The sequence below is a fragment of the Hydra vulgaris genome, chromosome 01 (assembly GCF_038396675.1).
Source record: "Hydra vulgaris chromosome 01, alternate assembly HydraT2T_AEP".
Classification (NCBI taxonomy): Eukaryota; Metazoa; Cnidaria; class Hydrozoa; order Anthoathecata; family Hydridae; genus Hydra; species Hydra vulgaris.
Window position 1 is genome coordinate 31,162,057 of NC_088920.1, and position 11,850 is coordinate 31,173,906.

Consider the following 11,850-nt stretch of genomic DNA (forward strand, 5'->3'; position numbering starts at 1 on the left):
TTTAGTAGTTTCAATTTAACGTTTTAAAGACAATTTCCTTTTTTAAAGAAACATATGTCAAGTTGATACCAAAAAATTAAAAACTCATGAGTAATTTACTTTCACTTCATAATAATCTTATTAATTAAAGTTCATGTTATAAAAAGTATAACAAGAATTTAGCTTTACTTAGTCAGTTTAAAGCATGATGAAGTGTTATTATTTGTGTCTGCAACTAAAAACGCACTGTGTTGAACTTAGTAATGTCTAGGAAAATGGTCCTGGTATACATTGATATGACATATGTCAGTTGTAATTTACTCATAAACGTTAAATAATTGGTTAATTAATTTATTATAATTTTACAGATAGTTTAATTTTTTAATATGAAGGCGTTCTTTAAATTGTGAAAAACAGCCACTATAAACTAAGTAACAGACCGACCGTAACCCGGGTTATGGGTTGCTTTCTTCCAGTTTAAATGATTAAAAGTGCTTCGTGTAAAAATTTTAATATGGTTCTTTTTTTTTAATAAAAATAAAAAAAAAATGTGTTAAATAAAATAATATTCTTCTGGTAAACATGTAATAAAAAGTTATTAAATAATACATTTTGCTGAGTTTTAGTTGAATTTCTATTCAATTTTTGTTGTGGTTTTGGGCAACCAATAACATATTCTGGTTTTTTCTTCACTTCGGTTTGACATAATAGAGTCTTGGATCAATTTTATATTCCTTTTATACAATTGCTAGTGACACAAATTTAAATTTGTACGAATCAGTAAAGTTTCCTTTTGCAGATAACTCCAATTGCGCATAAATAACCTGGGCTAGGCGAAACAAGATTCAGCTCTGAATACTAACTAAATCTGATGTAGACCGTGTATTTACAGGTATTTTAGGCTTACTCTTCACGAACTTCTTAGGAATTGAAAAATATAAGAATATTTGCAATATATTTGTCTTCTCATTTTTCTAAACATCATCATCAGCTAACTACATTACAACAAGATGTCAACTTAAATACCAGGTTCAGTTCTGCATGCTTTTCAAAGATGATTGAGTAAGCTCAGGACACTTTTTACTTAAACCAAACATTTCCTTGAAGGCTGATAAATCATTAACTGGTACTTTAGTATTTAAATAAAATAATTATTTTGAAGAACCAAGTATAGTATGTCAGAAATAAAAACAAAGAAGCTGTCTCAATTATATTCTTCGCCTTTTCATTCACGATGCTTTAGATGTCTTTCGTCAATGTTTACGACTTTGCATGTTGTAAACTTTGCTTACGATAAGCTCCTGACTGATGAAGTTTTATAGAAGGAACATATCAATCAAGGTAGTAAACATAAAGTTGACAAAGATTTTTGTAATCTCCTTTCATGAAAACTTTTTTATTTAGTGCATTTTCTCTAAACTTTAATGTTGCCATGGGTATATTGTAGATAGGTGATCCAACCTCTGAAGACGTTCATTTAAAACTAATCAGATTATCTGATGAGGTGGCAACCTTATAAATAATCTTTGAAACGGCCTTTTGCAAGCGCAACTAAATTTATCTTTTAGGAGTTTTAGTCTTGGCACCAGTCAGTTTAGTCATCAAACATTTATTATGCACTCCAATAATATGGTGACAACAAATGCATCAGATGAAACTAGAATTAAGAATTGCTGATAGGAATGTAACTGCGAATTTTTCATTGTTGAATGCAATTCTGTAACACCAACCTACAATATTGTTGGCAATATCAAAATATTTTAAGTGGTTGAGGAATATATGATTCTGCTTTGACGCAGTTGAGTTTTTTGCCTGTACAATGCAAAGCTAGAAATCATCTCTAGATTCCAAATCTGTACTTGTTACATTAACTTCAATTTTCTCACAAGTAACTGTATGATCATTTTCGTCTTTCATCTATCTAAAAAGTTTCCCATCAAAATGTACTATGAGTTTCTTTCCTTTTAAAATATCAACAAGGTTCTTTTGTGGTGTTTTGCCTACAACAATTAAACTATATATTCAAAATATTTAAGATATAAAACAAATATACTTATTCACTTTAGTAAATAGTAATTACTAAGATTTTCAATAATTTTGAACCTATAATTTTGAACCTTTTTTTGTGTACTGTAGAATTTGTTAAGTTATTTTCATGCAAATTGACATTCGCTTTATTGCAAATAGCAAAAATTATAGCAGCCTGAAGTCTAACACCAAAATCTACACCAAACACTAACAGCATAAGCAACAGCAACAGCTTCAATTTATTTATCAGGTGTAAAGTTTAAAATCGTTTTTGACTATTTTTGATTTGGACACATCATAGTCAGAATCAGTACTTTCTTCGCATGAATAAGAACTTTCAAAAAGGTCTTCGGTATCTTCAAACTTGATTTGTCCATCCAATCCTCCGTCTGTGCTTTTTTTGCCTGACTTCTTTGATGCGTCTAACATTTGCAGAATGATCTTCTCGTTAAGAGGTACTTTTTCAGCAGCATTTGTGTTTTTTTTATCGTTCAACTGCTTAACTCTTTCAAATCTTTCCTTTCTTCACTTAAGTTCAAACTCTAAATCTTACTCTGCAGTCATAGTCATTTTTATTTCAAAACTTTGATCTTCAAAAAAGGCTACATCTTCTGTTTTTGCCTCTTCTGTTCTTGTCCAATTTTTAATCATTATGTTAGTTGAGAAACAAATATGTCAAAAAAGTTATTAATCTTTATCTAGAAAACTATTTGCTTATAAGTCCAGTTTGCTTTGCTGGAACTCCATTTTAGTTTATTCAACCCTTTCATTTTATTGAATTTTTCCGACTGAAAATTTTACATAGCATACTATGTAAAATTTTTAGTCAAAAGTTTTACATAGCATACTAAATTACTAAAAGAGTAAATTTGAAAAACATAGCATTAAAATATACTTTTAAAATTTACCTAACAGACCATCCACTGATAATATTGCGCTTAAAACCAGCTTTTATCGAGACGTCAGTTACATCTGAAGTTACACATCTGAAGTTCTGGTTCCTGTTTTTGTTGTACAGACAATAAATAGGGCTGTAGGTTAAAACATTTATTTTTCACCAGACTTGAAAATTTGTACGATTTTGGCTATTTTAAGATTATCTGGAACAATACCAAATAAACTTAAAATATCGAGAATAATTTGATAAAATAGTGCGGCCGTGGCGCAGTGGTTAGAGCGCTTGCTTTATAAGCAGGAGATTCAGGTTCGAAAAGAGCTCTGGACGTATTTTCGCCTTACGGTAAGGAAGGAGGCGTGAACTTCCTGGTTAAATGTGCTTCCGCGGTGCTCTGTGACAAGACCTTTAGGACTTCTTGGGGCACCAAAAAAAAGTAAAAAAATTAAAAATTAAAAAACTTAAAGTAATTACTTTTTTGATTGAAGTTCATTGTCGTCAGCATCGATTTTATTTTTTTATTCAGCTTTGTTTTACTTAAAAGGCCTTCTTCTTTATCTGAACTGTTTTTAGCATTTAAACTCTCTGCTTCACCACCGTTTTGAGTTATATCGCCATTAATTGCCATTTCATTATTCTCACTACTGCTCGTATTCTCAGGTTGATATTATTTGTAATTTTTGTATGTTACACTCTTTTCTGGCGGAACATCAATTTTTCTCGATCTTTTAACAAATGTCTCAATTCACTCCAATATTGGATAATATTAGAATATCCTTTTTTTTGTACTTTTTGCAGGGGCCATTATACGGGTATGTGTGACACCCTCTTTTCTCTCTCCTACCTAAAAAGGGCTTTTTTAAATATAAAGTTGGTTTAATAAACAACAAAGTCATATTTCATAGAACTAAAAGTTGCGCTAATAAAAAACGCTGTTACAGCAATCAAAACAAGTTGATAGATATGGAGAGACTGACATCGAAGCCAAAAAATAAAGATAAGAAAGAAAATTATAACTTTGAGGTAAAAAATTGTGTGACAAATTGTTATTTTTGATATTATTTTCTTAGAAAGTTTAAAATTTTTACTTTTTTTATAATTGTACGTCTTTTTTGCATGTGTTTTTTTGAAAATATATGTCTATTATCATCGAGAAGCTCGATGATGATAGACAAATAAAGTATAAACAAATGAAAAATAAATGTTATTTCAAACAAATGACTTTACATATTAAAAGAAAAAGCATCCATGTAATAATGAATGTATCTGAACTAGAAGAAAAAGAAAACGTTGAAACGTGGAAACGTTTGAAAACCGTGGAAAAATCCTAATGATAAACCAAATTTGATTTAAAAGTATATATTGATAATGGCTTCTGCTAATTAAAAACAGCGGCAAAGAAAAGACCGCGTAATATGGCAAAAGACAAAAACTGTATGCAAATGATACATTTTTTATTAACAGCATATTTTCAAACTAACAATATCATTAATTATAAATCATACAAAATGAATTAGTGAAAAAAAGTTTAATATATAAACAACATTAAAAAATTTTTAACATCAATCTTTATTGTTCATACTTCTTTTGCTTCCAGTCTTAAAAGTCTTTTTTTTTTCCAATCCTTCAAGATACTTGAACCTGCAGTGCAGGTAGTAGTTGAAATGTCTTTGCATACGGTCTTACCTAAAATAGTACTGCATTGTTGAGTTGTTGTTGTTGAACAAAAAGTGCGTGCACTTGTTCTGTCTGCTTGAAGTTTTGATAAATTAGAAATATATTTTAAATCTGCGGATTGAACAAAAGCAAACCAAATTAATAGAGATATCTTGATAACAAAAGAAAACTTCAACATCTTCAAGAAGTACTTAACGAGAAAATTTTATGATAAATATAAATATGCCATCAAATAATTGTGTAAATTTAACTTAAATGTAAATAGTTAATTACTAAATAGTTCCTTGAATAGTTTGTATTTATATATCACCTTTAATTATTTAAAACAACTGCTATTTATTTACGCCATAAATACCTAATATTTATAACAGGAATTAGTTAATCAGTTTACTCAGTAAAACGGAAAAAGAATGTGTCAAGAACAAGGAAAAGAATATTACTTGAATAAACTACACAAATTACTATTTTACATAAGCATTAATTTTCTCTCAATAAAATAAAACTCTTGTGTTTATTTTTAAAGCTGTAACCATGCAACTTGAAGTTGTTTTTACATCCGTGACCACGTTTATACAAGCTTTCAATATAGGTGGGTATATATTAAGTTAAATAAATGAAAAGAATTTCTATATAATAAAAATAATTTGATTGTACTGATGTTATAAAAATTTTTTAAATATTTTTTATTGATTTGGTTTTTATTGAATTGGATAACACTTGTGACGAAGTGTCGCTAGGCCAAGCGCGAAATTTCTTGATACAATTCTCTAAAAAATCCTACTTAATTATACATGTGTTCATAAAATACACCTATTAATTTTAATAAGATTAAAAAAAAAAAAATTTGAAATAAATTTAAAATTAATTTTTTGAAGCAATATTGTTGTTACTTTCGACAAAAACACATCTTGGCAATAATAGTTTTCAAACCAATTACTGAAATTTATTGAAAATAACTCCCTCCGTTCGGATTTTGGTTCTTCCATTTTTAACTTATATTATTGACCTTCCTAAAAATTTGAAAAAATTTTTGTCATAATTTTTGCCGATGATAAAACCCTATTCTATATATCACCTTACATTAGTTTCAGTTATGAACTAAAACCCCTGATTTTTTTTTAAATTATTGTTTTAGATGACCCAAGAAGACCTAAAGGTTTTGCTACAGACCACCGCAGAAGAGCATTTAACTAGGATGTTCATGCCCCATCCATGCTGATGGCGCAAACATATCGGAAGCTCGCTTTAAACCCTGGATCTCTTGCTTTTAAAGCAAGCGTTTAACCACTACGCCGGGACCGCTATAAATATAAACATTTTGTTGAGGTTTCAAAAAACAGTCCACGCTAGTCTAAAAAACCCATATTGGTTCCGATAAGGTCCTTTCCCAAAATAATCTTAAAATCATTCAAGAAGTTATTTAATTTTTTATATTCAAAGTTATCTAAGCGCTAACAGAGCAATCGGAAAGTACCCATAAATCTTCGTTAAGTTTTCTCAATTTGCTTGAGAAATATCCATTATAGTTGGTTTCTAATAAAGATAAATCAACACATGTTGATTATTTACTTAAAACTTGCTTTAAACATCTATCACAATAATAACAACCATACCATAACATTCACGTTGAAATACAAACCTGAGCCAATGTTGCTAATAACTTTTTTCAAACCAGGGCCAACAGTTATATTACAACTTTTTTCAAATTAAAGTCTTTTTTTCGAACTTATTTACAAGTAAAAAAGAAAATTTCACATTGGACAAAAAATAATAAAAAAAATTTATCTCAGTTATAGTATATTTCAAAATGTTTGCAAACTACTTTTGAAATTAACTTTTAAAAACTTGCTTTTCACGCTTTTATTTTGAACTTTAAAGATTTTTGATTGCAAGACAATAACTTGTCTTCTGCGAGTATTTTATGTTTTATTCTTCTCTAACTTATAATTCATGTTTTGTTTATACAAAATGCACTTATTCAAAAAGACATTTTTATATTTTTTATTTTCTATGGCTTTTTTTACTACATTGAAAAACGGAATTGTAATGAAAGCATTTGTAAATAAATATATATAAAAAAAAAAAAAAAATATTAATAAATATTAGTCAAATACTTCTGAATTAATTTTTATACTTCCAGAGTGTTTACTATTAATATATGTATTTAAGCATATGTTAATGGTAATATAACAATAGTAGTAAGAAATGAAGTTAAAATAACAACACCAGTTACCAAAATATATGTTATATTTAGGTTGTTTTTATAAACACAATACCTATACATACAAAGTGAGACACAGTTTTAAACAAATTATAATGCTTTGTGATATTATATTTAAAAATTGATAATTTTTATTATTAATAAACCGCTCAAAATCAAGAAGAATAAAAGATAAACAAATTATTTGTTTAACGGTAATGCTTTAAAATCTTTTAGGCATTTGAATCTGCAGTGCAGGTAATAGTTGTAACGTCTTTGCATACGGTGTAGCCAAGAATGTCATCGCACTGTTGATTTGTTGAATTCACACATGCAGCACTCGCACTTGTTCTATCATTTTGAGATTTGGATAAATTAGAAATATATCTAAATTCCGCTAATCCAATAAAAACGAGCCAATTGAATATGCATATCGTGGTAATAAAAGAAAATTTCAACATTTTTAGTCAAAAAAAATTTATCAAATTAATTATTTACAATACTTAACTATATAATTTAGAAATATAAATTTGTCATTCATAACTTGCTCTCATAAAAATCTTTTTTAAATTGTGTAACTTATGTAACTACCTTTGTAATTAAAAATATGATAAAGCAATTTTGTTACTGCTTTTAAAGCTTAAAGTACCCATAGTGACTAAGTTTGCATTCGTAATAAATTATCATGTTTTGAATTTTTCTTTTAATTTTTGAATTTTTTTGATTGTTTTGATTTTTTGTTTGTTTTATAAGCCACTAAATAGACATATGTGTCTTTTCACAAAAGGTTGCGGATGAGCAGTCAACTAGGAAGGTCACGTGTTTTTCAATAACAATGACCCAAAATATCTCCTATTGAACCAAGGATCTAAACAACAGAAGCAAAAACAGAAAAAACGCGTCGCGTTTCAAAACGAAGAGAAAAACAAACTAAAAAAGTATATACTTATTGGTCAGACCCTTATCAATATTTTTTTTCTTAATTTAGATTACAAAGTTTCATGTTTGTCAAATATTTAAATACCCAATCTACCTGGATAAAAAATCAAATTTTAATTCAAATCAAAAAATTAACAGGAATTAAAAATATATTATCAATGAAAAAACTCAAAGTTTCGTTTTGTCAAAATATAAAAAAAAATCTATTCACAGAAAAAACAAAAGTTATTTAATGTGCAGTCTTTGAGTCCTAAACAGTATATATACAAAAAGTTATCCAGTCAATCTGGGTTTTGCAACACTTCCGTTGACAAACTGGACAAAACTATTCCTCTTCATTGTTTACATCTTTTCTAATCAATCATTTATTCAACTTTTTTCATTTTGTTCTTTTTTGTTCATTTTGTTAATTTTTATCATTTTGTTTTACTTGTTGTCATTGTACTTTTCATGTAAAATTTTTTCCTTGCTCTTTTCTTTTTTCTTATTGTTTTTTTTTCAAGCAAAAAATATAAAAATTATTTTAGATTTTTCCGTTAATTTTCTTTTTGGAGGAAAAAGTTTTTGAATAGATTTAAAGTATTTCTTTAAAAGATGCTGATGCTGTAACAGTGATATCTGAAAAATTTTCTGTTCGTTTTATTTTATCATGACTATTTAGTTCCAGTACAGTCAACTCTGGCTGCTGTAAAATTTTACTTTCTCTTTAGTCATCAAGTTAAAAGTGAACTTCATGAGGTATGGATATCCTGATGTTGTTGTTATCATCACTTAAAGGTGTCCTTGGATATTCATTTTCTAACACATGCAGATTAAATGGGAAAATATCTTTTGCTTTAAAACTTCAAGTAACATTTTCCATATTAGCAGCTTTTAAATATGTTTTGTTAAAAAGTTCTCCATGATTTTCTGTTTGTATTTGTCTTCTTAAATGGTTTTTCACTATCTCAGACATACTTGATTAAAAATGGTTTTTAAAGACTAAACAATACACGGATCAACGATTGAAGTTTGAGAAAATCTTCTGTGATGAGCATTTTAAGCTTTTGGTATGAGTACAATGACCGTCAAATATAAGTGAAACTTTTTGATTAAAGACCATCGTACGTGTTTAAAAAAATGTTAGATATATTCAAAATAAATATTAGTAAACCCGCTGTTTTCTTAGCATCCTTGAATAGCTCCAACAGGAACATTATCTAAGAGTTATAATTTTTTTTTGCATTTTCTTTTGGGATCAAATACCATAAATAGAAAATAAATCTTAGAATATAACGCTACAACTTCTTTGTCTAAACTTACAAATATTTTCCTATTATTTTATTAATGTAGTTGTTTAATTTTGTAAACCAGTTTTTAAATTACTTACTTTTTTTGGAACTTTAGTTTCTTTTTTATTTCAGAAATCTTTATATTAGAACCTTCAAAACTTGAATTAATAAATTCATTTTTTTTTAAATGTGATATTTTACAATTTTTTTTTTTTTTAAGGAAATTATTTCAATCTTTTTTGTTTTTAACGGAGCATCACGGTTTTTTTCCTTTTTAGTTCCATTTTTCTCACATTCAATGAATTATTTCAGAATTTAAGTACCCAGCAGGCATTTGGTCTTAAAAAGACGTATTTTGAACGTTCTGAACGTCTTTTAAACGTCGTTCAAAAGACATTTTTTTCAAGAAAAATGTTGGCTGGGTAACTCTAACATATTCTCAGTAATGTTAACGCTTCCTTTATTTTTTTAATAAAGTTTTTCAATATAATTTAGATCACTTTTGATTAGAGAATTTTTTGAAACAAGCATTTGCAGGTCGTTTGACATATCTTCAAAATCTTTTGGCATCACTGCCTTAAATGAATATTTCAAGCAGTGAAAAAGCTGTACAAGCATCTAATAACGGTAAGACTGCGCGACAAACTTCAATAGATATGAACATTTCGCGATCAACAGTTGGTTATACATTAAAAGTTTTTTAACAACGGAATTACTTCCAAGTTTTAATAAAGTCAGGACGCCCGAAGTCAACAACTTTTTGTCAAGATAATGTTGTAGTAAGATCGATAAAGGCAGATCCGCGCAATAGTGCTAAAGAAATTCATAAAGAATTTATACAGTCACATCAAACTTCATTCTCTCTTGCAGCAGTAAAGCGTTGCTAAAAAAAAACAACCTTTTCAGCCGTCGTCCTGTTGAAAAACTTTTTGTTTCTGCAAAAAATCGCAGAGTACGGTTAAAATTTGCTAAAGAATATCTAAGTCGGACAGCAAACCAATGGTCGAAAATACTTTGGAGCGTTGATTCAAAGTTTAATATCTTTGGTTCGACGTCTAATAGTTCTTGGAAATGATTTTAAGTACCAAGTTCCAACAGTAAACCATGATCGTGGTTCACTAATAGTTTGGTCATGTTTTAGCCGTGATGGAGTAAGTTCAATCTATCAAGTTTAAGGCATTATGGACCAAAACATGTTAAAGGAATAATCAAAGATATCTAAGTGTGTGATCTTTATTGAGAAAGCAAAGTGTGTGAATTTTATTGAGAAGTGTGTTTAATTCACCCTTAAGGAAATCCAAAAAGCGTAAACGCAATTTTTCCTATAAAATTTTTTTTAATGAATCAACTGAAGGATCTTTTTTTCATCGACACGCTTTTTTAAATTTAAATGCAACAAAAATGCGATTTCTATATTCATAGCAAATATTTTTGCAAGCATGAATTTAAGAAAGTATCTGCTGTCAATAACATTTTATCTTTTTGGCTAAGGAATTCCACTACTAGTTTTGCTGGCTCTTTAGCGGCATGTAAAGAAGCTAATGGCTCAAAATTTAGCTTGTTGATTACATCAACAGCATTTAATTCAGTAAATGTCTGGAAAAAACCTTTTTCATACTTTTTACAAAGGCGCAGTCATTGAAAAAAGTTAATTCCAATAATTAAGAACATTAAAATATAATTTGATTTTTTTACTAAATTCCTAAATAACTTTTTCCTTAAGAATTTGATAACGGAATGATGACATTTTTATGAATTTTACTAATTTTCGTGCATTCATTAAAAATTAAGGGTAGCCAACAATAATCTCAATGTTTACTGATTCAAAATTAAATTTATTATCGTAAATTCCATGTTCATCCTCTTCAAAATTACGGTCTGTCTCTTTGGGAGTTGACACGTTGGTATTTATATTTCTTGTATAACGTGTCGCATATACTAAAATGATTAAAACGAAACTGGTCAACAAAATGTTAGTTAGTTGAATGAGCTTCTTGTTGTTTGATGCATCATCTTGAGTAGAGTGTACTACATCTCTTTCCATAGAGATACCAAATGAATTTGAAATTTTTATTAAATTTTTAGCTGGGCAGGAACCATAAATCTAAATGAGACCAGTTTTACCAAACACATCTTTGAGACACAGAAGATTGTATCTTCTGTGCCTCAAAGATGTGTATTTATCATACTTTTGGCTGAATTTATCTCCTATTAGAATTTTTTCGATAATTTATTGTTTCATCACTTCCTCTATATCAAACAAATCTTAATGGATTAAATTCATAACAGTCGTTGGACTCTTAGGAAGATAATTGATAAATCCTTTGGAAAATTTTTAAATTTTAAATAAAGTTAAAATGAGTACTTTACAATCAAAAAATTTATCGCAACATCATCAGGCAGCATTTAATTCATTAAAAATTAACTTGAAATATTGTAAATTTCAAAATAATTGCAATTGCGTGCAAATGGGTTGAAAATCAGTTTTTAGTGAGATCAAGTGGCATGTTTTTGGTATGACGAGGACAAAAAATCACACAAATGTTCAAATAGGGAAAATACTTCATGTTTATGAATATTGCATTTGAAAAACGATCAAAACCTGGGAACTTACCAAGGATGTCTCTGACATGCCGCCTACTGGGAGACCATCCGAACTTAGCAACCGTGACAAAAGTGGTACATTCAGAATGAGCAGAAAAAACCCCAGACTCAGCTACGAAAGCTCAAATCTTCAACGAGTCAAAAAATAATCCAAAAGGTAGCAGAGAGTTTACATGAGGCAAACATTGTTGGACAAAGGTATGGGAACGTACATAGCAGCTAGAAAACCTATTCTTTCAATCAAGGATAAACGTAAA